General features: G+C 47.9%; 1 protein-coding gene and 1 pseudogene across 1 annotated transcript in view; one reads left to right on the forward strand and one right to left on the reverse strand.

Moving 5' to 3' along the window:
* The window catches only part of LOC128592437 (histone-lysine N-methyltransferase SETDB1-like), a 46,689-nt pseudogene that overhangs the window by 22,677 nt on the left and 8,410 nt on the right, over positions 1 to 15,602 (reverse strand).
* TMEM40 (transmembrane protein 40) overlaps positions 9,047 to 15,602 on the forward strand; it is a 42,341-nt gene continuing 35,785 nt past the window's right edge. Inside the window, exon 1 of the mRNA XM_053600094.1 lies at positions 9,047 to 9,185. The gene's annotated coding sequence lies outside the window, so the exon portion shown is untranslated. The remainder of the gene's footprint in view (positions 9,186 to 15,602) is intronic.

The raw sequence follows: 15,602 nt of genomic DNA on the forward strand, positions 1-15,602 counted from the left end.
GTTCTCCTGGGCTCAAGCAACTCTTCTGCCTCACCCTCCCGAGCAGCTGGGACTACAGGTACCTGACAAAACGCTTAGCCATTTGTTGTTATTGTTGTTTTGAGACAGAGTCCCACTATGTCACCCTCGGTAGAGTGCCGTGATGACACAGATCACAGCAACCTCAAACTCTTCGGCCCGAGTGATTCTCTTGCCTCAGACTCCCAGGTAGCTGGCACCACAGGCGCCTACCACAATGCCTGGCTATTATTATCATTATTATTTTTTGGTTGCAGTTGTCATTGTTGCTTAGTTGGCCTGGGTGGGGTTTGAACCCACCATCCTTAGTGTATATAGCTGGTGCCAGAACCACTGTGCTACAGGCGCCGAGCCAGCTTAGACTATTATAAGCACTTTAAGTGAACTAAGTTAATATTCACAGCAACCTAATAATTGTTATCCCCATTTTATGGATGAGGAAACTGAGACTCAGAGAGGTTAAGTAACTTCCTGAGGTCACACAGCTAGTAAATCACAGAGATAGCATTCAAACCCAGAGTCATAACCACCATGTAATACTGAATCAGAGGATCCAGACAGGTTGAAATGGAATCTTTTCTTTTTTTTACTTTATGCTTCAGTGTTATTGGCCCCTGATCCTGTACCAGCTGGGATTATCTCCTGAACAAGGGCTGACTTGGGGTCACCTGCTCCTGTGGGGCAAACTCAAAGTGCTTTTCACAGCCAACTCCTCCAGCCTGGTTTTATTATCCTTCCCCCAGTGCTCACCTCCAGCTCCAGAAAGGCAGATGTCCTTTAGCTTGTTTAACTACAGGTAGTTCCCGGTGGTCTCAAGCTCAATGACAATGATGATCCTTAGTGTTCCATTTGCTTTGAATCTGTAACTGTGACACTTCCACAAGTTTTATTCCCGGGGCCAACTGTAAGAGTCAGGAGCTGCATCATAGCCCTTTTTAAACACTCTGGCTCTGCTCTGGACTCAATGCAACTCACAGCAGACCCTCAGATGAAACCTGGCTTTTGACCCTCTTAACATCTTACCTGAGTCAAGCAGTTCTGGGTGGGGGACAGCCCTCGTTTTCCTGTCCCCTTGGAGACCACCTTCCGGTGCCCCTGCTCAGAGCAGCAGAGTTGCGAGGCATCTTGCCTGTGCTTCTTTTGCCCTGTGAGTGGAGGGCGTTTCCATTTGGCCATTCCTGTAGGGACCCAGGGCTTGCATAAACACTCATCTGATTAGGGATATTGCTTCATTTCTCTTCACCCAAGTTCTCTGACCTGCAGGTAAAGCAAACCCTACAGACCTCAGCACCCATACTCAGCCATAGGGAAGTGCACCAGAGCCCCCAATCTGCCTCCTCTCCTCTCTTGTAATGATACCATGGTCTCCCACAAAGGAGGACATGCCCATGGTTGTCCCCATTGCTCTTTTCCAACAAGAGTCTTTTCACCCTCTTTTTTGGAGAGCCGATATTTATTTCTCTGGGCCCCATTGAATGCATCCAACTTCTCTATTTTGCTGCAAGGAGTTTGGTAACTGAATCCCCAAATCTTACCACTTAGACACTGTGTGACCCTGAGCAATTATGTAACCTCCCTGGGCCTCAGGGTGTTCCGTGGAGCTCACTGTGCAGTAGCTGCTGCAGGGCCAAACTCTTTCCTCACCTGGAGAAAAATTTCTATTTTCTGGATATGATTTACTGTTTGGGGAGACTGGTCCTTCTCTAGGAACAAATATCCTTCTCCTTCATCTGACTTCAGCAAGCTCAACTAAGGCAGTGGCTGCTAACTCTGTGGTGAGCATCCCTCTGAGATGACAGGGAGGGACAGGGAGGTTCTCTCCTTCCCCAAAGCATGATCACCCAGGGTCAGCAAAGTCCCTGTAACCTCTGGACCTGGGTTTCCTCATCCGTGAAATGGGCTCAAGAATGCCTGTTCAGCTGGTCTTGCAGGGTCCTATGAATTAGACAAGAGATTGACTGGTCAGCACTTTTAAAGGGTGGCCCATGGACTGGGAGAAAATATTTGCAAACCACATAGCGGACAAAGGGTTCTTTGTATATTATTTAGCACGTATAAAGAACATGTGGCATTCACCAGCAGAAATACAAACCTTTCAATAAGGAAATGGGCAAAAGACATGAGCAGACATTTTGCTAAAGAAGATATATATATATATAGATAGATGGTAACTAAGCACACGAGAAAATGTCCACCATCATTAGCCATTATGGAAATGCACAGTGAGATCGACCAGTCGGAATGATTAAAACACAAAACAGTGGGCGGTGCCTGTGGCTCAGTGGGTAGGACACCAGCCCCATATACTGAGGGTAGCGGTTTCAAACCCAGCCCCGGCCAAACTGCAACAACAACAACAACAACAAAATAGCCGGGCGTTGTGGAGGGCTCCTATATTCCCAGCTACTCGGGAGGCTGAGGCAAGAGAATCGCTTAAGCCCAGGCATTGGAGGTTGCTGTGAGCTGTGACACCATGGCACTCTACCGAGGGTGATAAAGTGAGACTCTGTCTCTACAAAAAGAAAAACAGTGACAACACCAAATGCCAGTGAGGATGCAAAGAAACTAGATCACTCACACATTGCTGGTAGGAATGGAAAATGGTACAACCACTCTGGAAAAACAGAGTATGGCAGTTCCTTAAAATACTAAACATGCAGCTTCCATATGACTCAGTAATTGCACTTCTGAGCATTTATCCCAGAGAAATGTAAATCTGTGTTCATGCGAAGACCTGTGTATGAATGTTTATATAAGCTTTATTCATAATAGCTCCAAACTGGAGACAACCAGATGTCCTTCAATAGGTGAATGGCATTCACACTGTAGAGTGCCACTCTGCAATACAAAGGAACAAGCTACTGAGACATGCAACACCAGGGTGAGTCTACAGAGAATTATGCTGCGCGAAAGAAATCAATCCCCGAAGGCTGCTTGCTGGGTGACTCAAGTATGCTAACATTCTTGAAATGACAAAATTACAGAAATGGAGAACAGATTCGTGGTTAGGGACTAGGAATGGGGGAGGTGGGAAGGAAAGTGACCATCTATAAAAAGGCAACGCGAGGGACCCTCGGATAGTGGAAATATTCTGTATTTTGACAGTGTCGATGTTAATATCCTGGTTGTGAAATTGTATTACCGTTTTTCAAGATGTTACCATTGGGGGAAGCTAGGGAAAGGGCATGTGGGATTATTGTTAAAACTTAATGTTATTGTCTCTAATAAAGAATTATCTCAAAGCAAACAATTTAATTTTTTTTTATGTGCTCAAACAGAGAAGCATTTGCTTCTAGAAGCCAAAGAGACCAATTTCTGGACCTATTTGTCTCCCCATACACAGATTTCCAGGCACGGTTTGCACTGCTGTCCTCCAGTGGTTGTCGGACTGACTGGTTCTTGGTCAGCACCCCAGGGGCTGCCTGCAAGACCAAGGTGATGCTGAGCCAGTATCCCTAACAACAGCCCAGGGACCCTACTTCAACCAAGAAAAAAAAAATCCACTTTGATCTGACAGGACATCTTACATTTTATTTGTCAAAAGGACTTTTCTGTTTAAAATTCTTCATTCTGCACTTTTCAGAATGAGCTAGGATTGACTTTTCTCATTCACTCTAAGTTTTTTGAAATTTGACTTTAGGCTCAGCACCCATAACTCAGTGGTTAGGGTGCCAGCCACATACACCAAGGCAGGTGAGTTTGAACTGGCCTGGGCCTGCTAAACAACAATGACAATTGCAACAACAACCAAAAAATAGCCGGGCGTTGTGGTGGGCTCCTGTAGTCCCAGCTTCTTGGGAGGCTGAGGCAAGAGAATCACTTGAGCTCAAGAGTTAGAGGTTGCTGTGAGCTGTGATGCCGCAGCACTCTACTGAGGGTGACATACTGAGACTCTGTCTCAAATAAAATAAAATAAAATAAAATTTGACTCTAGCCCTTGGCTTTTAAAGTAGGCACAGGTAAGCTCTCACCTAATAGGCAAAATGTAAGGGTTCAACTACAAGCTGAACTGTACCTTAGAAATGCAAACAATGTAACCTAATGATTTGTACCCTCAATTAATATGAAATAAAAAATAGGCTCAGCACCCATAGCACAGTGGTTACAGTGCCAGACACATGCACCGAGGGTGGCGGGTTCGAACCTGGCCCAGGCCTGCTAAACAACAACTGCAACAACAAAAAATAGTTTGGCATTATGGTGGGAGCCTATAGTCCCAGCTACTTGGGAAGCTGAGGCAAAAGAATTGCTTAAGCCCAAGAGTTTGAGGTTGCTATGAGCTGTGATGCCACAGCACTCTACTCAGGGCAACATAGTGAGACTCTTGTATAAAAAAAAAAATGATAATAATACAGAGAACTCAATCTATCCTTCATCTAGTTTTTCCCAATGTCTTTTGAAACTATAGTACACTATTACTACCAGGGTTTTGACATTGGTAAAATTCACTGATCTGGTTTAAAAAAAAAAAAGGGCAGGCACAGGGACCCTGGCATCTGAGATTTAGGAGGGTTTTCAGGAGCAAAGTTCCAACTTTCTACCTTCAGCCATGGCAGGCCTTCATTATGCACAATTTACACATGCAACATTTGAGGCCTGGAGGCCCAGAAGGAGTCAGGCTTAATCTAGATCTAGGAGTATTTTAAACTCCATTTCAAATACCATCGGCCATAGCACTATTTCAAAGAACATGGAGTTGCAAAGATTCCAACATACATCAGATTTTAATGCTTCAAATTTGGATTTTGTTTTGAGACAGAGTCTCACCCTGTTGCCCCCGGCTAGAGTGCTCTGGCATCAGCATAGCTCCCAACAACCTCAAACTCCTGGGCTCAAGCGATCCTCTTGCCTCAGTCTTTTGAGTAGTTGAGACTACATGCGTGTGCAACCAAGCCCAGCTAGTTTTTCTTTTTTTTTAGTGAAGACAGGTCTCATTCTTGCTCAGGCTGGTCTCAAACTCCTGACCTCAAGCAATCCACCTGCCTCAGCCTCCCAGAGTGCTGGGATTATAGACTTGAGCCACCACGCCCACCCTCAAACATGGATTTAAATGCACATGCAGGATCTTCTAAACCTATGGATTTGCTTGGAGTTTCTATGGAGGAATAGAAACAGTTCTAATTTTCAAGTCAAGGAGACCTAAATGCAAATTCTGACTCAAATACCCAGCCGTGTGACTTTGAATGAATCATTTCACCTTTCTGAACCTCATTTTTCTCTCATCTGTGAAATGGGCATACTATTCTCTGATTTAGAGAGTTCATTTAATAGATGCTTTATGATGATTAAAATAAGCCCTGAGCTCACAGACATCCTTCTGGTGACTAAATAAAAACTCATATAAAGGACCAGGGCCCTGGGTGCTCATAGTCAGTGAACATTCTTTTCCTTCTTCAGGGCATAATTCTTAGAGCCAGGAAGTCACTAGGAGTTTTGGTCAGCCTGCAGGAGCCTGTAGCTTCATCACTTGAGCACCAAGGCATAGCAAGGACAGATGTGTGTCAGCCACTGCCTCAAGCACTTTATAAGGCTGCTGTCTCCCATTTTTATGGATGGGGAGACTGAGGCTGGGCTGTCTAACTGTTGTATCCAGAGCACACGTGCCTGCTGAGTCAGGCAGGCCCGGCTGGCAGGTCTGGAATGTGGGGAAGCTGGATAATATTCTCAGCTGCTGAGCTGGCTCCCCGGGGCTGTCAGCTGTGCCCACAGGACAGTGGGAGGTTGTCCCATGAATCATCCCCCACACATAAAGGGCAAAGGGGTCACCTCAGAATGGAGCTGAGCTAGGGCCTTTCTTTCACTCCTGGCAGCTCTGTCATGAACTTGGCAATCTGCCCACAGTGAGCAGGTCGGAAATGCCTTGAGGTTTGTGTCTATCCTGTGCGAGGTACACACACAATCAGGTGATGGAGGAGGTGCAGAGAGGGACACTAAGGCTCAGAGAGGGAAGCACTGTAACCTGGGACTATATGGCAAACAGAAGATAGTGAATAGTTTTTTTGGTAGTGAAGAGTTTCTTGATGTATATGCCAGACATTTCAATCTTTAAATGATGGGAAGCATTATCTAATCCAGTGATTCTCAAACAAGTGGTCATCAGAACATCCTGGGAGGGGCCTTGTCAAAATATAGAGTATGGGTCTCACTTCCAGAGTTTGTGATTCAGTAGGTCTGAAATGGGGCCTGAGAATGTGTGTTTCTAAAAGGTTTCCAGGTGATGCCAAGGCATCTGTCCAGGGACCACATGTTGAGAATAACTAGTTCAACCTCCTTTCCCCTACTTTATGGCAGGGCTGAGTTTTCGTCTTCTTACATACCTCCAGGGGCAGAGAACTCATTGCCTGTTCTGTGAACTTATTTTGTGTCTTTCTTTGAGGGTATGATGCTGGAGCTGGCTGAATGCCAACTCTTCCGGCTTTCACCTGTGGTCTCTGAACTTCACGGTCTCATCACAAAAGAGTAACTGCAGGAGAGAGGAGACTACAATGTAAACAGGGCTCACCCCTGTAATCTTACAGAGGCAGGTGGATTGGTTGCACTCAGGAGTTCAAAACCAGCCTGAGCAAGAATGAGACCCCATCTCTAAAAAATAGCTGGGTGTTGTGGTGGGCACCTGTCATCCCAGGTACTCAGGAGGCCGAGGCAAGAGAATCACCTGAGCCCAGGAGTTTGAGGTTGCTGTGAGCTGTGACGCCACAGCACTGATCCCCATAGCGAAAGAGTGAGATTTTATCTCAAATAAATAAATAAATAAAATTTAAATTTAAAATTTTCTAGTAGCTGAATTAAAAACAGTAAAATGAAGCAGGAGAAACGCATTTTAATAATATATTTTATCCAACCCAATACATCCATAATATTATCATTTTAACAGACAGTCAATAAAAAATTATTAATGAGCTGTTGTGTGTGTGCATATTTTTTCCATTATATCACCAAGTTGTTTACATCAGTGCATATTTTACACTGACAGCACATCTCAATCCTGACCAGCCACATATCAAGGGCTGTGTATGGCTGATGGCTACTGTTTCAGACGGTGAGCGGCTCATACCTTCCCAAGACCCTGCCCCTGTCTCCCCTGCCATGGCTCATGCTCACCTGCATACTTATACCTCAGTTTCCCCATCAATCCGCAATCAAGATGTAGATTTGACTATGTCCTTCTTGAGTGGCTCCCTATTGCTCTTGGAGTACTCTCTGGCCCCTTGGTCCTGCCTCTGAGGCCCTGTCTCACTTCCCTCCCCAACCCTGAATTATCTGGAGATCCTGAGCACAGTAGTGCCTCGATGCTAAGCCCTTGCACACATGGCTCCCTCCACCTGGAATGCCCGTGGAATGTTTCTTGGGCTAGGCTTTCAGGTCACTCATTCATTCAACCAAATCTATTGAGCACCTAGTAGGTGTTAGATGCTGTCTTGGATCCTGGTGCAAACAAATACCTAATGAGGAAATATGTGTAACAAGAAAATATATATGGCTGGGCGCGGTGGCTCATGCGCATAGTCCTAATGCTTGGGGAGGCTGAGGTGGGAGGATTGCTTGAGCTCTGGAATTTAAGACCAGCCTGAGCAAGAGGGAGACCCCATCTCTACTAAAAATAGAATTAGCCAGGTATGTTGGCAGGCACCTGAAGTCTCAGCTGCTTGGGAGGCTGAGGTAGGAGGATCACTTGAACCCCGGAGTGGAATTTGACATGGCTGTGAGCCAGGCTGATGCCACACATCACTTTAGCCTGGGCAACAGACTGAGACTCCGTCTCAGAAAAAGAAGAAGGTGGACAAGGAAGAGTGAGAGGGGTGGCTGATGCTAGGTTACTGCTTTATACCTCGTGCTCAGGGGAGGCCCTTTGGAGAAGGAGACCTTCAAGTAGAGACCCGAAGAAGTAAGGGAGGGAGCCAGGTGGCTTTCTAGGGGGAGAACATTCTAGGCAAAGGGAATAGCCAGTGCAAAGGCCCTGAGTCCTGTGTGGCTGGAGCAGGGTGAGAGAGGAGCTCATAGGAACCAAGGCCAGGGAGGACAAGAGGTGTGGGCAGATGGTGCAGGACCTTGTAAGAACTTGTGCTTTATTCTGAGTGCGGAGGGAACATGGGAGGGTGCTGAGCAGGGCAGGGGCATGCACAGATTTGGGGTTGAACAGGATCCCTCTGGTTGCTGTGATGAGAACTGTCGGGGGTGAAGGCAGGAGCAGAGAGACCAGTGATAATAGTGGAAGTGAAGAGAAAGGCCTAGATTCAGGATCTTCTGAAGATGGGGCCAACGGGTTTTTCCTGAGGGGTCAGATAACGAGTATGAGAAAGCAGAGTCAGGGATGTCTCCCAGGATTTGGAGCTTAGGATATAAGTGGCCCTTCTTCTGAGAAGCCCTCCTGGAAGCCCACAGCTCCCCGGGTTTTCCTCTCTTCCCTGCAGGCTGAGGGCTCCCGGGGCAGCGCTAGGGCTTGTGCCCTGTCCTGCTGCAGTTCAATAAGTGAGTGAAAGGTGGAGGCTGAGCTGGGGTTACGTTCTGGCCTCAGCTGGGTCAGGTCCGTCCTGCCCCTCTCACCCCTCTCGCTCCTCTGGGCCCCTCTGGACCTGTGTTTTCCCACCAGCACGAGGCAAGTTGGTGTTCTCCAGCAGTGCCTCTGCCTTTAACCCTCTTTCCTCCCTAGAAGAGGACACGGGCAGGCCCCAGGCCCCAGTTTCCTCTCCTGCACCCTGCCCAACCTCAGCCTCCCAGCAGCCTTGACCGTGTCATCCTTCCCCACCGGGACCCACAGGGCGGGTTGGGACACATGGCTGGGGCCTGAGTCAGCCTCACCAATGAGGGTGGAGGGAACACCTGGGACACGCCCCCTGCTCCTCTCAGAGCTCAGCACCGCCCAGGGTGGCACAGGGCCCCCCACATCACTGCCTCCTGGATTCCCAAGGAGCTACCCGGACCTGCCCCTCCAGGAGTGCTGTGGGGAAGAGAGAGGTCAGACAGGAAGGCCTGGGGCCGCTAGCCCCTGCCGGAAGGAATGCCACCCTGGTGAGCTAATGGGGCCCAGGGCAACGTCACGGCCGCCCCGCCCCCCTCACCGTCACGGGTGCAGCCTGGCCTCTGCTTCCCCTGCCCAGCCTGGCATCCCTACAGTCGGCGCACAGCTCACCTTGCTCACCGGACAAGCTGAGGGACCACAGCCACAGGTAACGGGAGCTGAGGCTGGGTGAGCTGTGGGGTGGGGAGTTTGAAGGGAATCAGGGGAGACAGGGTCCTCGGTAGGCTGGACACTGTGTGATTCCTTGTGGACCTGGGTTTGAATCCTGACTCTGCACCTTCTCAGCTGGATGAGAACCTCAGTCTCTATCTCAGGAAAAATTGGGGACCATGACAAATATTCCCCTCCCAGGTTGTTTTGAGGTCTTTACCAGCCTACACCTGGCCATAGTGAGGGACCAGCTCCTTATTTTTTCACCAACTTGCTGCAGGACCTCCAGAAAAAACCCTTGACTTCTGTGAGCCTCAGTTTACCCATTTGTGAAACAAAGGGTTTGACTAGATCTCTGAAGGCTCCACTTACACAGCTGTTTGGGAGCCTAACAGCTTAGGAGGGTTAGGGTGTTCTCCAGAGGTATCAGACTCCACACTCTCAGCCAGTGAAGGCAGCTACCCACCCTTCTTCCCCACTGCAGGGAGCCATCCTGGCCTGAGCCAGGTCTGGTAGACTTAAGAGGAAGAAGAGGCCAGTTGTCCCCTCCAGGCCAGTGGGCACCCCTGGGGGGAAGGTGCTGAACAGAGAGTTGCATGGTGGGGAGGGGCCCAGGGGTGTGACCCCTCAGAGCCCCTGACCCCCATCCCAGGGCCACCCCTACCTGGAGGGCTGTCATTGTCATCCTCCTCCCGGAGCCACCTCTGCTCAGAGTACTTCAGCTTTCAGGTCTCAAGCCAATCTATTTTCTTTTAAAGGAGATGAGAAAGGTCGTGCGCTTGTTATTTTCTTCTGTTTTGTTTAGAAACTTCCCAGAAGTGTGCAGCGCCCTAATTGGGCAGTCGGGAGTACATGTTAGGGGGCGTGATGGGCGTGACCTCAGGCCAGCAGAGCCCCAGAGCACTAGGCTACCTGGGTTTGGAAATCAGAGAGAGAGAGAGAAAATGCACATGGCCACTGGCCCTGCCCTGGCTCCACCTTATTTCACTTTCACAACAACCCTGGGTGTGAAATCCACATTTTTAAAAAAAAATAACAGCTTTATCTAGATATGATTCACATAACATAAAATCCAATCTTGTAAAGTGTACAGCTTAAGGTTTTTGGTATATTCACTGAGTTGCGAGACCGTCATCACTATCTAATTGAGAATATTTTTGTGATCCCCAAGATGAACCTTATACTCTTTCTTAGCAATCTCTCCCCGTTCCCCCTTCTCACCGTATCTACTTTGTCTCTATGGATTTGGCTGTTCTGGATATTTCATATGAATGGAATTGGACAGCACGTGGGCCTTTCTGACTGGTTTCTTTCACTTAGCGTATGTCGTCAAGGCTCACCCAGGCTGTAGCATGAACATATTGGTACTTCATTCCTCTTCATGGCTGGATAATACTGAATTGTATGATTATATCGCATTTCAAGTATCCATTCACCAGTTAATGGACATTTGGGCTATTTCCACTTTTTACCTATTATGAGTCATGCTGTTATAAACATTCATGTGCAAGTCCCTGTGTGGATATAGGTTTTTAGTTCTCTTGGGTATACACCGAGGACTGGAATTGCTGGGTCATATGGTAACTTTATGTTTAATATTTTGAGGAACTGCCAAACTGTTTTCCAAGGTGACTGCCATTTTACACTGTTAACCAGCAGTGTTTTTTTTTTTTTTTTGCCCGGGGCTAGGTTTGAACCCACCATCTCCGGCATATGGGACCGGAGCCCTACTCCTTGAGCCACAGGCGCCGCCCAACCAGCAGTGTTACAAGGGCTTCAATTGCTCTACACCCTCAGTGACACTCGTTATTTAACATAAGTACATCTCATCTCAGTCATGCGAGTGTGAAGTGGTATCTCACAGGTTTTGATTTGCTTTTCCCTAACACTTAATGACATGGGGCATCTTTCCATGGGCTAGTGACTATTTCTACATCTTTTTTAGACAAATGTCTATTCAAACCCTTTGAACATTTATTTTATTTTTATTTATTATTTTTTTGAGACAAAGTCTCACTCTGTTGCCCAGGTTACAGTGCCATGATGTCAGCCTCGCTCACAGCAAATGGGTTCAGGTGATCCTCCTGCCTCAGCCTCCCGAGTAGCTGAGACTATAGGCTCCCACCACAACACCCGGCCAGTTTTTCTATTTTTAGATGGGGGTCTCGTTCTTGCTCCGGCTGGTCTCAAACTCCTGAGCTAAATCTAGGTCTGGGATGGACCTGGATGGATCCTTTGGGTGGATAGCCTGAGCTCAGGAGTTAGAGACAAGCCTGAGCTACAGCCAGACCCCATTTCTACTATAGCTGGGAATTGCGGTGGACACCTGTAGTCCCAGCTACTCAAGAGGCTGAGGCCAAGGATCGCTTGGGTTTGAGTTTGAGAATGCTGTGAGCTATGATGCCGCAGCACTCTACCCAGGCAACAGCATGAGACTCTGTCTGAAAAAAAAAAATCTAGGTCTGATGTTCAAGAACAGACAAGTTCTTGCATTGGACTCCTTTCTGGTTTTGGTTGTTGTCAAGTATGTGTGTGTGTGTAGGGGGAAGTATGTGAGAGAGAGGCAAGGAAAAAGAGAGAAAGATAGAAAAGGGAGACAGGAGACAGACTGAGAGTTGAGGATATGAGAGAAGCTATGTGACTGGCTCTGTGGCTGGGCACCCCCAAGCTGGGGCGATCAGAACCAAGGAAAGCCGCTTTTTTTTTTTTTTTAGACAGAGCCTCAAGCTGTTGCCCTGGGTAGAGTGCCGTGGCATCACAGCTCACAACAACCTCCAACTCCAGGGCTCAAGTGATTCTCCTGGCTCCGCTTCCCAAGTAGCTGGGACTACAGGCGCCTGCCACAATGCTCAGCTATTTTTTTTGGTTGCAGCCATCATTGTTGTTTGGCAGGCCAGGGTTGGATTCGAACCCGCCAACTCAGGTGTATGTGGCTGGCACCTTAGCCGCTTGAGCCACAGGCGCCAAGCCCCAAGGGAAGCCTTTAAAGAGTGTTTGGTTTCTGCTCATTAATCTTCAGACGTATCACTGGCGCCTCAAAAAAGTTTTGTGGAGGGCATACTCCCACCCTGGTTTTCTTTGTTCCTAAATGGGAAACAAATTCTGATTAGAACCACAACCCAAACCAGGACTAATATCCCCTGGTGACTAACTAGGCCTGAAGACCTAGAGCAGTGGTTGTCAGACTTCTCAAGAAAAACACTTTGGGTGGTGCCTGTGGCTCAGTGAGTAAGGCGCCGGCCCCATATACCGAGGGTGGCGGGTTCAAACCCAGCCCCAGCTGAACTGCAACCAAAAATAGCCAGGCGTTGTGGCAGGCGCCTGTAATCCCAGCTGCTTGGGAGGCTGAGGCAGGAGAATCGCAGAAGCCCAAGAGCTAGAGGTTGCTGTGAGTCCTGTGTACATCATGGCACTCTACTGAAGGCGGTAAGATGAGACTCTGTCTCTACAAAAAAAAAAAAAAGAAAAATACTTTGGGGATGCCCAACATATACATACCTAGAGATAGATAAATTATGCACAAGTACAGGGGTTATTGCCTAATGTCACAAGGGCCAACATATGCTTGAAGTGAATTTCATCACCAATGATAGTGGATGGGAAGCCACCTTTTATTTATCTATTTATTTTTTGAGACAGAGTCTCATTATGTCACCCTCAGCACCTGCCTCAATGCCTGTCTATCTTTTTGTTGCAGTTGTTTAGTTGGCCTGGGCCGGGTTCGAACTCGCCACCCTCAGTGTATGTGGCTGCACCGTAACCACTGTGCTACCAGCTTCAAGCCGGAAATCTACCTTTTAAATGGCTTCTTGTCCTTATTTCAGTAAGCGATTGTTTTGTGAGTGAGGCTCAGTGCCGTTGTTCCCAGCGTGGTAACGCAGCTGAGCAGGGACAGGGGAGTCTGTCTGCACTTTTCCTGTTGCTTGTTTGTCCTTTCACGATTAGACTTATCTCCATCCGTGGTTTGTTTGCAGGGATGCTTTGAGGCCGCTTGTCCACACCAAGGGGGCTGATTCATTTAACTGGCTCGGTAACAGTCTGAATGTAGAGAAGGGAAACGCGGCCGCTGCAGACATGTCTGCGCTGTGGGGCTCCCCACTCAGTGGGCGTGGTGTGCAGTGTCCGACAGGGGCTGAGGTGCTCATCAGGGCTAGACTACATGCTATTAACTATTTTTAGTAAAAAATTAAGTAGAAACAGATGAACTAGTATATTCCTCCTTCACGTTGGAGCTTATTGCTTGAGAGACTAATCGGATCTGAGTCATCCTCTGCCACGTGCTCCCCAGCTGGCCTCTCCCATGACAAGGTGCTCGGTACCACCCCAAAGCAGGTGTCATTTTTAGAAAGTTGTTTTATATATTGAGCTGGCAATTACCCTGGTGACTCCCACAAGGTACTGACCTCTCCTTCTGGGCTCACCGCTTACCTGGGCCTCTGTCCTGGAGTAGCCATGAAGTGACTTGGGGATGATGATCAGGTCCCTCCATGTGGCGGTCATTTCTAAGCTGAGAGCCCTGCTCCTCCAGCCACTTCTTTTCAGTATGGTTTCTGCATCTCCCATATCCTCTGGATTCTGTTGGCCTGTCCGGATCCTATTCTGTGCTGGATCTAGAGTGAACCCAGGATGGAGAATTAAGGTGGGTTGCAGATCACCTTCTTCACCGCAGACTCTGTGCTTCTGTTAATATGACTTAAGGCTGTGTTAATTTTGCCCTATAGCCATGTTACCTTGTTGGCCCATATCACCACTTTAACAAAGATTGGTTGCCCACCTATTATGTGCTAGGCAACAAGCTAGATGCTTGTGCTAACATGTTCTTACCTTCTAGATTGTCTTTTTAAAATCCTAGACCTTTCTGTATTAACAGTATCCAAGTTGGGCCCACCCATTCTCTTTCTGCACAGCTGTTATTTTGGATTTGGGCATTACACTTGAGTTTTTTCCCTTTCCATCTTCATGTTTAGCCTAGGTGTCATCCTCAACTCCTGAGGGGCAACCCCAGGGCCTGGCTTCATACTTTGGTGTGTTGTGGCCATGGGTTCACCCCAGATTCGGGGGCATTCCACCTAGTGTGGTCAGCTGGCCAGGCAACGTGAGTTGTTACCCCACCATCAAACTGCCTGCACTGACTTGGAACAAAGCCCTCTGCAGGTCTTCTCTCTCCTGCTTAGACTTTGCCCTTAGATCTAAGTTCATATCCAAACCCCTCCCTGCGTGGCCTTGGGCAAGTAGTCCCTTTTCCATTTCTGGGCCTCAGTTTTGATGTCCTGGTACAACATTGTGGCTTTTTTTTTTTGAGACAGAGTCTCACTCTGTCTCCCTGGGTAGAGTGCCGTGGCATCATAGCTCACAGAAACCTCAAACACTTGGGTTTAAGAGAGCCTCTTGCCCCAGCCTCCCAAGTAACTGGGACTATAGGCACCTGCCACAACCCCAGACTAATTTTTTCTATTTTTGGTAGAGACAGGACCTGGGTCTTGCTCAGGCTGGTCTCAAACTCCTGAGCTCAAGGGACCCTCCCACCTTGGCCTCCCACAGTGCTAGGATTACAGGGATGAGCCACGGTACCTGGCCTGTTCCCTGTTTTATGAATGAGAAAAAGGATCTAGAAGAGGAAAGTGATATGTCCAAGGGCACAGGGAGGGTTGAAGGGAGACCAGGACCAGACCCTCAGTCTCATCACATCTGGATTCAGTGTCCTCCCCCAGCCTTTAGCCAGCCCTGCTTTAAGATGACTCTGAGAAATAACTAACACGACATGCTGCTCACAACCTGGGATTCTGCAGCTGATGAAAAGACCATTTCTGTTCCATGTGCCTGGGCTCCCAGTGTCTGTTTTTGATTTAGTCCCCTCCCCAATCTGTCCTGGTTGAGGGATGGAGGAACTCTGGACCCAGGAGGTTGTCCAAAGGGGGCAGTGAGATTAGGTTGCTTAGGCCTGAATTCTAGGACAGAGAAACTGACCCCACCACGCCAGGGATTGAATGAGATGGCATTTTCCAAAACTATGCTGAAAGGATTCCTACCCTGATTTCTGAACTGCATTCTGGAGAAAAGGACTGTTTTTGCAGTTTGGGGAAGGACTGGATTAAATAAAGCAAAAGAGCTTTCTCTCCTGTAGGCCTTCTCGGAACCTTTATGACACTATTGTGTAATTAGGAGCTCCAATAGGGTCACTGTAGAAGGCAGTGTTGCCCAAACTTATTTGAACACATAAGTCTCTTTTCTTGGAGCATTGCAAGGGCCTACAGTTGCACCAACAAATACTCTAGGTACCTGCTGTTCTAGACTCTCTTGCAGGTCGCATAGAGCCTGAGTTCCACCGTTCTTTATTGATTGAGTAGAATAAACTTGAAGGCTTTAACTGAATGCCGACTACTAGTATCTAGAATGTCAGAGCTAGAAGAACCGT

Source organism: Nycticebus coucang, chromosome 8 (assembly GCF_027406575.1).
Source record: "Nycticebus coucang isolate mNycCou1 chromosome 8, mNycCou1.pri, whole genome shotgun sequence".
NCBI classification, from domain to species: domain Eukaryota; kingdom Metazoa; phylum Chordata; class Mammalia; order Primates; family Lorisidae; genus Nycticebus; species Nycticebus coucang.